Below are 12,745 nucleotides of genomic sequence, written 5' to 3'. Positions count from 1 at the left end.
CCCCCCCTTTGCTCCCCACGTTGCCCCCCCCCCTTTGCTCCCCACGTTGCCCCCCCCTTTGCTCCCCACGTTGCCCCCCCCCCTTTGCTCCCCACGTTGCCCCCCCCCTTTGCTCCCCACGTTGCCCCCCCCCCTTTGCTCCCCGCGTCTCCCCCCCTTTGCTCCCCGCGTTGCCCCCCCCTTTGCTCCCCGCGTTGCCCCCCCCCCTTTGCTCCCCGCGTTGCCCCCCCCCCTTTGCTCCCCGCGTTGCCCCCCCCCTTTGCTCCCCACGTTGCCCCCCCCCTTTGCTCCCCACGTTGCCCCCCCCCCTTTGCTCCCCGCTTTGCCCCCCCCTCTCTCTCTCGCTGCGCCCCGCTTTGCCCCCGTCTCTCTCTCTCGCTGCGCCCCGCTTTGCCCCCGTCTCTCTCTCTCGCTGCGCCCCGCTTTGCCCCCGTCTCTCTCTCTCGCTGCGCCCCGCTTTGCCCCTCCCGCTGCGCCCCGCTTTGCCCCTCCCGCTGCGCCCCGCTTTGCCCCCGTCTCTCTCTCTCGCTGCGCCCCGCTTTGCCCCCGTCTCTCTCTCGCTGCGCCCCGCTTTGCCCCCGTCTCTCTCTCTCGCTGCGCCCCGCTTTGCCCCCCCCTTTGCACCCCGCTATGCCCCCTCTCTCTCTTTGTGCCCCGCTTTCCCGTCTCTCTCTCTTTGTGCCCCACTTTGACCCGTTTCTCTTTGTGCCCCGCTTTGCCTCCCCCTTTGCATCCCGCTTTGCTCCCCCCTCTTTGAGCCCCACTTTGCCCCCTCCTTTACGCCCCGCTTTGCCCCATCTCTCTCCCTTTGTGCCCTGCTTTGACCCCTCTCTCTTTGCGCCCCGCTTTGCCCCGTCTCTTTCTCTTTGTGCCCTGCTTTGCCCCCCTCTTTGTGCCCTGCTTTGCCCCCCTCTTTGTGCCCTGCTTTGCCCCCCTCTTTGTGCCCTGCTTTGCCCCCCTCTTTGTGCCCTGCTTTGCCCCCCTCTTTGTGCCCTGCTTTGCCCCCACCATCATTGCCCCCTACTTTACCCTCCCTTTCCACCCCTATTTGCCCCCCCCTGTTATGCCCCACTTTGCCCCCCGTCTGCCTTTGTGCCCCTCTTCGCCCTCCCCTTTCTTGGTCCCCACTTTCCCCACCCCTGTTTGCGCTGCGCTTTGTCCCCCCCTCTTTGTGCCACGCTTGCCCCCCCCTTTGCGCCCCATTCTTTGCACCCCGCTTTGCCCCATTCTTTGCGCCCCACTTTGCCCCCTTCTCTCTCTCTTTGCGCCCCACTTTGCCCCCTTCTCTCTCTCTTTGCGCCCCGCTTTGCCCCCTTCTCTCTCTTTGCGCCCCGCTTTGCCCCCTTCTCTCTCTTTGCGCCCCGCTTTGCCCCCTTCTCTCTCTTTGCGCCCCGCTTTGCCCCCTTCTCTCTCTCTTTGCGCCCCGCTTTGCCCCCTTCTCTCTCTCTTTGCGCCCCGCTTTGCCCCCTTCTCTCTCTCTTTGCGCCCCGCTTTGCCCCCTTCTCTCTCTCTTTGCGCCCCGCTTTGCCCCCTTCTCTCTCTCTTTGCGCCCCGCTTTGCCCCCTTCTCTCTCCCTATGCGCCCCGCTTTGCCTCATCTCTTTGCGCCCCGCTTTGCCCTGTCACTCTTTGCGCCCCATTTTGACCCTGTCTCCTTGCGCCCCGCTTTGCTCCCCCCTCTTTGCGCCCTGCTTTGCCCCCCTTCTCCACGCTTTGACCCCCCTTGTGCCCCAATTTGCCCCCTCCCTTTGCTCCCCGCATTGCCCTCCCTTTGTGCCCCGCGTTGTCCCCGCTTTGTACACCGCTTTGCCCCCATCTCTCTCCCTTTGCGCCCCGCTTTGCCCCCTCTCTGAGCCCCACTTTGCCCCCCTTTGTGCCTTGCTTTGCCCCCCCTCTTTGTGCCCTGCTTTGCCCCCCTCTTTGCGCCCCGCTTTGCCCCACCATCGTTGCCCCCCGCTTTGTCCCCCCCTCTTTGCACCCCTTATTGTCCCCTCCCTTTGCTCCTTGCTTTGCCCCCCCCTCTTGGTGCCCCGCTTTGGCCCCCCCATCTTTGTGCCCTGCTCTGGCCCCCCTCTCTTTGCACCCCGCTTTGCCCCCTCTCTTTGCACCCTGCTTTGACCCTCTCCTTTGCTCCTCGCTTTACCCCCATCTCTCTTTGAGCCCTGCTTTGCTCCTGTCTCTCTTTGCGCTCCGATTTGCCCCCGTCTCTCTTTGCACCCTGCTTTGCCCCCGTCTCTCTTTGCGCCCTGCTTTGCCCCGTCTCTCTCTGCGCCCCGCTTTGCCCCCCGCTTTGCACACCACTTTGCCCCCCGTTTGCGCCCCACTTTGCCCCTGCCTCTTTGCGCCCTGCTTTGCCCATCGTTCTTTCCTTGCACCCTGCTTTGCCCCCGTCTTTCTCCCTTTGTGCCCTGCTTTGCCCCCATCTCTCTTTGCGCTCCACTTTGCCCTGTCTCTCTTTGCATCCTGCTTTGCCCCACCCTCGTGCATTCCGCTTTGCCCCACCCTTGTTGCACCCCGCTTTGCCCCCCCCTTGCGCCCCGCTTTGCCCCGTCTCTCTTTGCACCCCGCTTTGCGTCCATCTCTCTCTCTTTGCACGCCACTTTGCCTCCATCTCTCCCTTTGCACCCTGTTTTTCCCCATCTCTCTCTCTTTGTGCCCCACTTTGCTCCCATCTCTCTCTCTTTGCTCCCCGCTTTGCCTCCCCCTCTTTGCTCGCCGCTTTGCCTCGACCTCTTTTCTCTCTGCTTTGACCCTCCCATTTGCACCTCATTTTGCCCTCCTCCTCTTTGCGCCCAGCTTTCCCCCCCCTCTTTGCACCCCGGTTTGGCCCCCCCTTCTTTGTGCCACACTTTGCCCTCCACTTTGTGCCATGCTTTGCCCCCCCTTTTGCGCCCCGCTTTGCCCCCCCTCTTTGCCCCATGCTTTGCCCCACTGTCTCTTTGCGCCCCGCTTTGCCCCCCCCTTTGCGCCCCGCTTTGCCCCCCCTTTGCGCCCCGCTTTGCCCCCCCTTTGCGCCCCGCTTTGCCCCCCCTTTGCGCCCCGCTTTGCCCCCCCTTTGCGCCCCACATTGCCCCCCCTCTCTTTGCGCCCTGCTTTGCTCCCCTCTTTGCGCCCTGCTTTGCCCCCGTCTCTCTCTTTGCACTCTGCTTTGCCCCCCCTTCTATGCCCCCCTCTTTGCCCCCCCTCTTGGCGCCCCGCTTTGCCCCCCTCTTTGCGCCCTGCTTTGACCCCCTCCTCTTTGAACCCAGCTTTGCCTCCCCATGTTTGCGCCCCGCTTTGCCCACCCGTCTTTGCGCCCATCTTCGCGCCCATTTTTGCTCCCCGCTTTGAGCCGTGCTTTGCCCCATCTCTCTCTCTTTGCACTCCGCTTTGCACCTATCTCTCTCTCTTTGTGCCCCACTTTGCCCCCATCTCTCTCTCTTTGCGCCCCCCTTTACCCAGGTCTCTCTTTGCTCCCTGTTTTGCCCCCACTTTGCGCCCCACGTCTCTTTGCGCCCTGCTTTGCCCCCATCTCTCTTTGTGCCCTACTTTGCCCACCATCTCTCTTTGCGCCCCGCTTTGGCCCCCCTCTTTGCACCCCGCTTTGTCTCCGTTTCTCTTTGCACCCCACTTTGTCCACCCTCTCTTTGTGCCCCACTTTGCCCTCGTCTCTCTTTGCCCCTGCTTTGCCCCCCCATTCTATTTGCGCCCCTCTTTTGCCACTCCCCTCGCTTTGCACCCCTCTTTTGCCACTCCCTCGCTTTGCGCCCCTTTTTTGCCCCCCTGCTCGCTTTGCACTGCCATTTGGGCCCCCCCTTGCTTTGTGCCCTTCTTTTCTCCCGACCTCTCTTTGTGCCCCTCTTTTACCCCCACTCGCTTTGCGCCCTTCTTTTGCCCCACCCTCACTTTGCGCCCCTCTTTTGCCCCCCTGCTCTCTTTGTGCCCCCATCTTGGCCCCACCCCGCTTTGTGCCCCAATTTTGGCCCCCCCCTCACTTTGCACCCCTCTTTTGCCTCCCCTTTTGCCCCCCCGCTCACTTTGTGCCCCCCTTTTGACCCCCCTTGCCTTGCGCCCCACTTTTGCCCCCCTGTTCGCTTTACACCTGTTTTGCCCCCCCGCTCGATTTGCGCCGCTCTTTAGGCTCTCCACTTGCTTTGCGAGCCTCTTTCGGCCCCCCCCTTGCTTTGCGCCCAGCTTTCGCCTCCCCCTCGCTCTGTGCCCCTCTATCACCCCTCCCCTCACTTTGTGCCCCTCTTTTGCCCTCCCCTTGCTTTGCGACCCTCTTTTGCCCTCCCGCTCGCTTCACTCCCCTCTTTTGCCCCCCGCTCGCTTTACGCACCTCTTTTGCCCCCCCCTCGCTTTGCACCTGTCTTTTGCCCCCCCTTGCTTTGCGCCCCTCTTTTGCCCCCGCTCGCTTTGTGCCCTTCTTTTGCCCCCCGCTTGCTTGCCACCCCGCTTTTGGCCCCCCATCACTTTGCACCCCTCTTTTGCCCCCTCTCGCTTTGCACCCTTCTTTTGCCCCCCCACTCGCTTTGCACCCCTCTTTTGCCCCCCCCACTTTGCGCCTCTCTTTTGCCCCACTGCTCGCTTTGCGCCCCTCTATTGCCCTCCCTGATCACTTTGCGCCCCTCTTTTGCCACTCCCTCGCTTTGCGCCCATTTTGCCCCCCTCACTTTGCACCCCTCTTTTGCCCCCTCCCTCACTTTATGCCCCTTTTGCCCCGCCCTCACTTTGCGCCCCTCTTTTGCCACTCCCTCGCTTTGTGCCCCTCTTTTGCCCCTCACTTTGCGCACCTCTTTTGCCCCCTCCCTCGCTTTGCGCCCCTTTTGCCCCCGACTCGCTTTGCACCCCTCTTTTGCCCCTGCTCGTTTTCACAGTATCATCAGAGTTGGAAGAGACCTCAGAGATCATCAAGTCCAACCCCTTACCACAGAGCTCAAGGCTAGACCATGGCACCAAGTGCCACGTCCAACCCTGCCTTGAACTGCCCCAGGGACGGCGACTCTACCATCTCCCTGGGCAGCCCATTCCAGTGTCCAATGAATCTCTCAGTGAAGAACTTTCTCCTCACCTCGAGCCTAAATCTCCCCTGGCGCAGTCTGAGGCTGTGTCCTCTCGTTCTGGTGCTGGCCACCTGAGAGAAGAGAGCGCCCCTCTTTTGCCCCCCCCCTCACTTTGCGCCCCTCTTTTGCCCCCCTCGCTTTGCGCTCTTTTGCCCTCCCTTGCTTTGCGCCCCCGTTGCCACCCCATCGCTTTGCGCCCCTTTTTTGCCCCCGTGCTCGCTTTGCTACCCCATTTAGGTCCCCCCTTGTTTTCTGCCCCTCTTTTGTCCCCACCTCGCTTTGCGCCCCTTTTTTGTCACCCACTCGCTTTGCGCCCCCATTTGGGCCCCCCCTTGCTTTGTGCCCCTCGTTTGTCCCCACCTCGCTTTGTGCCCCTTTTGCCTCTCCCTCGCTTTGCGCCCCTCTTTTGGCCTCTCTCACGTTGCACCCCTCTTTTGCCCACCACTCGCTTTGTGCCCCTCTTTTGCCCCCGCTCGCTTTGCGCCCCTCTTTTGCCCCCTCCCTCGCTTTGCTCCCCTTTTGCCCCCCCACTCGCTTTGCGCCCCTCTTTTGCCCCCGCTCGCTTTGCACCCCACTTTTGCCCCCCTGCTTGCTTTGCACCTGTTTTGCCCCCCTGCTCGATTTGCGCCACTCTTTTAGCTCTCCGCTTGCTTTGCGAGCCTTTTTTGCCTCCCCGCCGCTTTGTGCCCAGCTTTCGCCTCCCCCTCGCTCTGTGCCCCTCTTTCACCCCTCCCCTCACTTTGCGCCCCTCTTTTGCCCTCCCGCTCGCTTCGTGCCCCTCTTTTGCCCCCCGCTCACTTTACGCACCTGTTTTGCCCCCCCGCTCGCTTTGCTCCCCTCTTTTGCCCCCGCTCGCTTTGTGCCCCTCTTTTGCCCCCCACTTGCTTTGCGCCCCTCTTTTGGCCCCCCATCACTTTGCACCCCTTTTGCTCCCCCGCTCGCTTTGCACCCCTCTTTTGGCCCACCGTCACTTTGCGCCTCTCTTTTGCCCCCCCGCTCACTTTGTGCCCCTCTTTTGCCCTCCCCGCTCTCTTTGCATCCCTCTTTTGCCCCCCCGCTCGCTTTGCACCCCTCTTTTGCCACTCCCTCGCTTTGCACCCCTCTTTTGGCCCCCCTCACTTTGCGCCCCTCTTTTACCCCCTTGCTTGCTTTGCACCTGTTTTGTCCCCCCGCTCACTTTGCGCCCCTCTTTTGCCCTCCCCGCTCGCTTTGCGCCCCTCTTTTGCCCTCCCCGCTCGCTTTGCGCCCCTCTTTTGCCCCCCTCGCATTGCGCCCCTCTTTTGCCCCCCTCGCATTGCGCCCCTCTTTTACCCCCCTCGCTTTGCGACCCTCTTTTGCCCCCCCATTTGCTCCCCTCTATTGCCCCCCCCTTTGCTCCCCTCTTTTGCCTCTTTCGTTGCTCCCCTTTGCTGCCCAGGGAGGTGGTGGAGTGGCCGTGGCTGGAGGTTTTGAAGCCAAGCCTGGCTGGGGCTCTTAGTGCCATGGTCTGGTTCAGTGGCCAGGGCTGGGTGCTAGGTTGGACTGGGTGAGCTTGGAGCTCTCTTCCAGCCTGCTTGATTCCATGATTCTAAGGAGATCTTGTCATGGAGGGTAGCAGAAGCCCTTAGCAGGGCTCCCTGCTGTAAAAGTTGCAGTGTCTCACATTTTAAGCCAGAAGCATCGTAAACCAAAACAGTCCTTCAGCCCCATGAGAAAGTCTCTCCCTAGTCGAGATAAAGGTAAACAATGGCCACTGTTTTGGCTAGGGGGAACGGCAGTTCTCATGCCCGCTCGACACCTGGTGTGGGCCGAGCTTTGGGTGGTCCTACAGGTTGTTTTGGTAAGAACTGTCCAATTATATAGGTTAATTGTAATTTTGTGCCAATCTGCAAGAATAACGTAAAATAGCCTGGACTGGAGGCTTACACCTCTTTTGAACATTATAAAAATGGTGTGCCTTCCTGGATCGGGGCGCTTGCTGGCTTGAGCTTGCTGGTATTTGCTCCTACCGCTCGCTCGCTAGCCTGCCTGCCTGCCTCGCTCCTGCCGCGGTGCCCTCACGTTCCTGATCGGCCCTGCCCGACGAGGGGCTCGCAGAGGCCTGAAACCTGCTTGGGCCCGACCCTGACGAACAAAGGGACACCGCCCAAAACCTTCGAACTTTGCTGAACTGAACTACGAACAGTGAGTAAATTGGAGGAAGAACTCTTTACCTAAAGACTGAGTAACTTTAAAGACTCAAAGGAACTCTAAAGAAATCACAGACTCTCTTTTATCTGCCATTTTCTGAACTGTTATTTTACAACTTCAATCCAAAAGAACTCACGTGGCGAATTTAGTTCGGGAGGGGGATCTCCGTGTTTGAGCAATAAATCACTTGAAAATCCACAAGTGAGTCTCCGCATATTTTCCCCACAACCTCCCAAACTACCTTCCTTGACAGATCTCCCATGTCCCACCCTAGCTGGAAAACATCTCCCATGCGCCAGTCTGGTTGGATGCTCTCTCGATGAGACTTCGGGGTTTGATTTGTTCGATTTCTCACCTGGCTTTTTAGCCAAATCTCTCCCTGGTCAGATTTGGTGCCATTTGTTTGTTTTGCACTCCTTCTTCTACCCCCGCAGCACCTGAAGTCAATTGAAGTCTCCTCCCACCCCAGCTGTGGCCACTTTGCCCTCCCTGCTCAGTGCCCTTTATAAGCACTGCAGGAGGAGCCCAGCCCTGCCCGACATCCCAGGTGAGTGTGCACGGGTGAGCACCGGGTGCATGGTGGAGGGTTGCAAAGGCCGGGGGGCCTTTGAAGACGGCGGGCGGCGGCGGGACAACGAGGCCGCCCTAACCCCCCCCCCTCCGCCGCCGCCGCTCGCTCCGCGCCCCCCCCCCCCCCTCCGCCGCCGCCGCTCGCTCCGCGCTCCCCCCCTCCGCCGCCGCCGCTCGCTCCGCGCTCCCCCCCTCCGCCGCCGCCGCTCGCTCCGCGTTCCCCCCCCTCCGCCGCCGCCGCTCGCTCCGCGTTCCCCCCCCTCCGCCGCCGCCGCTCGCTCCGCGTCCCCCCCCTCCGCCGCCGCCGCCGCTCGCTCCGCGTTCCCCCCCTCCGCCGCCGCCGCTCGCTCCGCGTCCCCCCACCTCCGCCGCCGCCGCTCGCTCCGCGTCCCCCCCCCTCCGCCGCCGCCGCCGCTCGCTCCGCGTCCCCCCCCTCCGCCGCCGCCGCTCGCTCCGCGTCCCCCCCCTCCGCCGCCGCCGCTCGCTCCGCGCCCCCCCCGCCTCCGCCGCCGCCGCTCGCTCCGCGCCCCCCCCCCCTCCGCCGCCGCCGCTCGCTCCGCGCCCCCCCCCTCCGCCGCCGCCGCTCGCTCCGCGCCCCCCCCCCTCCGCCGCCGCCGCCGCTCGCTCCGCGCCCCCCCCCCTCCGCCGCCGCCGCCGCTCGCTCCGCGCCCCCCCCCCTCCGCCGCCGCCGCCGCTCGCTCCGCGCCCCCCCCCCTCCGCCGCCGCCGCCGCTCGCTCCGCGCCCCCCCCCCCTCCGCCGCCGCCGCCGCTCGCTCCGCGCCCCCCCCCCCTCCGCCGCCGCCGCTCGCTCCGCGCCCCCCCCCCCCTCCGCCGCCGCCGCTCGCTCCGCGCCCCCCCCCCCTCCGCCGCCGCCGCTCGCTCCGCGCCCCCCCCCCCTCCGCCGCCGCCGCTCGCTCCGCGCCCCCCCCCCGCCGTGCTTGGGAGAAGCTGTGTGCGAGCACGTGGTGTGAGTTTGCAGGCCAGGAGGAGCCTGTCCGTGTCTGCAGGCGTGTGCAAGCAGCTGTAGAAGTCTGTCCCGGTCTGCAGATGTCTGCAGGGGTCTTCTAAAAGGTCTGGAAGCTTTTCTGAGTCTGCAGAGCTGTGCGGGGGTCTGGAGGGCTCCCTGGAAGTCTCTGGAGTTCTCTGGGTGTCTGGAGGTCGTTAGGGGTTTTTAGAGGTGTCTGTGGTGCTGCAGGTGTCTCAAAAGGCTGTAAAGGTCTTGAAGTGCCTTGCAAAGGTCTCGAGGTGTCTGTAGAGGTCTTTAGAGGTCTGCAGGGGCCTCTTAAAGATATGTAGGAGTCTGCAGGGGTCTATTGACAGGTTGGGTGGGGTCCCTAGAGCTCTCTAGGAGACTGGAGTGGTCTGTAGGTTTCTGTAGGGGTTTGCAAGTGTCTGTAGCATTCAGTAGGTGTCTGGAGGTTTCTGTTAGGAGTCCGCAGGTGTGTGCAGGCATCATTTAAGGCTCTGGAGGGGTCTATAGATGTGTGCAGGGGTCTGTTAAATATCTGGAGGGGTCTGAAGGGGACTGGGGAGCTCTGTAGGGGTCTGTATGTGTTTGCAGGCAGCTGCAGGGGTCCGTAGATGCCTGTAGGGATTTGCAGGGGTCTTAGTTGTCTGCAGGGGTGGGTCGAGGTTTTAAATCGTTGCTGTAAATAGCATTTATGGCTTTAGAAACCTCCTTGCAATTATAATTTAGATTGTGGGAAATTTTATTTTTTGTTAAAATAGAAAGTATTTACCCATATTTATTAAATTTATTTTGTAGGATGTTGTGGGTGTTCTTTTCTCTTTTACAGAGAATGAAGATTATGGAGGGGAAACTGAGGTGACTTCAGAGCAGAGAAGTGATATTTTGGAGGAAAAAGCTGAACAGGTCTATTGGGAAGGAAGCAAAAACTCTGGAGGAAAAATGTGAGGTAAACAAGAGGACACAAGTGACATTTTGTAGGGGAAAAAAGTGAGTTAGTCTCTAGGGGATAAAAATGAAGACTGTAGGAGGGAAAAGCTGAGGTGATTGGGTGGAACAGAGCTGACATGATGCATGAAAAAACTTAGGGTAACCCATAGGGGAGACCATGACCATTTTGGAGGGAAATCCTGAGGTAGGTGAGGGTATGTGGGTAACATATTAAAAGAGAGACCTAAGGTAGTGTCTGTGAAACAAGATACTCTTGTGTCACCAGAGTTATAGTCAGAGGCGACTCCCTTTGGCCAGAGTACCTTGCTCACCTCCCATTCTCCAGCCCGATGCGGATCCTCTTTGCGATGTGTCTTGCTTAGCGATTCCATGCCACGCCTCTTCCACCATCAGTGTCAGCTGCTGCTGAGGAAGAAGGATAGACTTAGGCTTCAGTAGCACCTCCTCCTCCATGCCCGAGGAAAACAGGGACCTCCCCAGAGGCACCATCCCTAGTTGGGGAAAGGGATCAACCTGGTCCCCGAGCCCCCCCTGTAAGCGGGGTAGGGTCCTTTCCGCAGCCCCGGCAGCTTGTCAGCTGTGGGCTGCCTGTGCAGCGTGACCCCCTGTACTCGGGGCGTGTCGCGGCTTTTGTCCTTTGGCCGCCCCTGAGGGCCTTTGGTGTCCCGAGGCTTCCCTGAGCTCCACAGAGTCTGGTGCGGCCAAGTCTGACCCTCTTCTCTCCTGCTGCGGGGTAAGGATGACTGTCCCATCGGTGGCTGCCCAGAGCTTGCTCCCTCTCCTGGGAAGAGATGTGCGTATGGCCCCCTCCCTTGCCTCTGTGTGTGTGTGCTTGTGTGCCTGAGCGTGCTTGTGGTGTAGGTTGCTGTGAAAAGTGCTGTAGCTTAGCTTAGGCTTCCCAGGAGGGAAAGAGGGGCTCTGGGCAGTAACAGGGGAGTCTCCTCGGAGTGCCCGAGCGGAGTGGGAGCTCAGCTTGTCCTGCAGGGACAGAGCGTAGGCCCTGTTGTTGAGGGCCTGGGTGTGTGCCTCCGTGGCAGCCTGTCCTGTTGTCAAGGTGGCATCTCAAGGGCCCTGTAGTCGGGGCCTGTGTGATGAGCTGTGGAGCCTTGTGTCCCTGTGTGTCGCCAGCAGCGGCCCGAGGTCCCGGTGAGCAGGTCCTAGGAGGCTGTTTTGGGCAGCTGAGTGGAGCGCACGTTCCTGGGCCCTTAGAGGGTGGAGGTGGCTCCCTGGGCTCCTGAAGAGGTGTTGCTGTGCTGCAGGCAGGTGGGCCGTCCCGTAAGTTGGGCGCAGTCCGGAGCCCGCGGCTCCGTAGGCGTTTTTGGGAGTGCCGAGGCGAGAGCGGCCGCCCTGTAAGTGGGGCTGTGCGTCGCGGTGCCCGGCGGGAGGTTGGAGGGAACCCCCCTGTAATCAGGGTGGGTATGTCTGGCCCCAGGCTTTCAGAGGCATGGCGTCAGGTTTGTTTATCTCAGCGTGTACTCCTCGGCCCCAGGCTTAGTGTTGGTGGAGTCTCCCGCCATGACCCAGGTCTTTGGCTGCGAAAGCCCGCTGCCTGGCTCCTGAGTCTGCTTCCTGTAGCTGCGGGGCTAGGCCATGCTCTCGACTCCCCGGCATCGACCCACCCGTAAGCGGTCCCCGGTCCGAGTGCCTTTGCGCTCAGCTAGCAGCCCGTGTGGGGTGCCCGCGTCCTTAGCGGGGTGCGGGTGTAGATGGCCCTAAACTGGAGAGAAGGAGCCTCCGTAGGCCCCTGGGACCAGGGTTGCCCTGCCGGTCGGGGCCCGCCCAGTGCCCTGGCGTCCCAGGCGCTTTTTGATGCCAGCAGCGAGTGCAGCGCGCCGTAAGCAGGATCGTGTAGCCTCCGCGGCGGCTGCTTTGCGTGCCCAGCTGGATTTGTGCGGGGTTCCCGCCTCGCAGCCCGTCTCCAGTCCTGACCGGGAGTGTGCCGTGCGCCGCTTGGGTGAGACAAGGCAAAGTGGGAGGGCTTTGCGGCGCTGGGGCTGCCTGCGGGTGGGAAGCTGGCCGGGTGGTGCCCCTGGGGAGGTGCCCATTTCCCACGTGTGCGGAGGGGGAGGCGCCAGTGAGGCCTAAGCCTGCCCTTGCTCGGCGGTTGCTGGAGCCGACAGCGGAAGAGGCACGACAGAGAATGGCGAGGTAAAGGACGTTGAGAAGAGGCGGGCCGTCGGTCTGGAGAAGAGGAGACGGGCGAGGCGCTCTGGGCAAAGGGAGTCGCTCCTGACCGAAGGTGTGGTAAGTCGAGAGCTTTGCCGTCACCTCGAGTGTGGCCTGTGTGGCTTTGCGCTGGACAACCTCCACGTAAGTAGGACTCGGTCTTTGCTTGTGCCGTCGTTTGCCTTTTGGCGGTTTGGTCCTTTGGCTGCCCGGAGCCCGGCTGCCCTGTAAGGAAGGCGCGAGGCGGTGTCTCCACGCCCGTTGGGGAAAGGGATCAACCTGGTCCCCGAGCCCCCCCTGTAAGCGGGGTAGGGTCCTTTCCGCAGCCCCGGCAGCTTGTCAGCTGTGGGCTGCCTGTGCAGCGTGACCCCCTGTACTCGGGGCGTGTCGCGGCTTTTGTCCTTTGGCCGCCCCTGAGGGCCTTTGGTGTCCCGAGGCTTCCCTGAGCTCCACAGAGTCTGGTGCGGCCAAGTCTGACCCTCTTCTCTCCTGCTGCGGGGTAAGGATGACTGTCCCATCGGTGGCTGCCCAGAGCTTGCTCCCTCTCCTGGGAAGAGATGTGCGTATGGCCCCCTCCCTTGCCTCTGTGTGTGTGTGCTTGTGTGCCTGAGCGTGCTTGTGGTGTAGGTTGCTGTGAAAAGTGCTGTAGCTTAGCTTAGGCTTCCCAGGAGGGAAAGAGGGGCTCTGGGCAGTAACAGGGGAGTCTCCTCGGAGTGCCCGAGCGGAGTGGGAGCTCAGCTTGTCCTGTAGGGACAGAGCGTAGGCCCTGTTGTTGAGGGCCTGGGTGTGTGCCTCCGTGGCAGCCTGTCCTGTTGTCAAGGTGGCATCTCAAGGGCCCCGTAGTCGGGGCCTGTGTGATGAGCTGTGGAGCCTTGTGTCCC

The 12,745-nt window shown here is 62.0% G+C and overlaps 1 long non-coding RNA gene across 4 annotated transcripts; it reads left to right on the top strand.

The window, feature by feature from the left end:
• The first annotated feature begins 6,400 nt into the window (after window positions 1-6,400).
• On the top strand, window positions 6,401-11,105 carry LOC135173904 (uncharacterized). Of its 4 annotated transcripts, none has more exons than XR_010301549.1 (2): window positions 6,401-7,757; window positions 9,577-11,105. It is a non-coding gene; the product is annotated as an uncharacterized LOC135173904 (long non-coding RNA). The 4 variants fall into 4 exon arrangements; XR_010301547.1 differs by having other exon boundaries at window positions 9,546-11,105; XR_010301548.1 differs by lacking the exon at window positions 6,401-7,757 and adding an exon at window positions 8,727-8,851.
• The last annotated feature ends 1,640 nt before the right edge of the window (window positions 11,106-12,745 follow it).

Source organism: Pogoniulus pusillus, unplaced genomic scaffold (assembly GCF_015220805.1).
Source record: "Pogoniulus pusillus isolate bPogPus1 unplaced genomic scaffold, bPogPus1.pri scaffold_128_arrow_ctg1, whole genome shotgun sequence".
In the NCBI taxonomy this organism is placed as follows: Eukaryota; Metazoa; Chordata; class Aves; order Piciformes; family Lybiidae; genus Pogoniulus; species Pogoniulus pusillus.
Note: the sequence above shows the minus strand (reverse complement) of the source record. Positions and strands in the feature narration are given on the sequence as shown.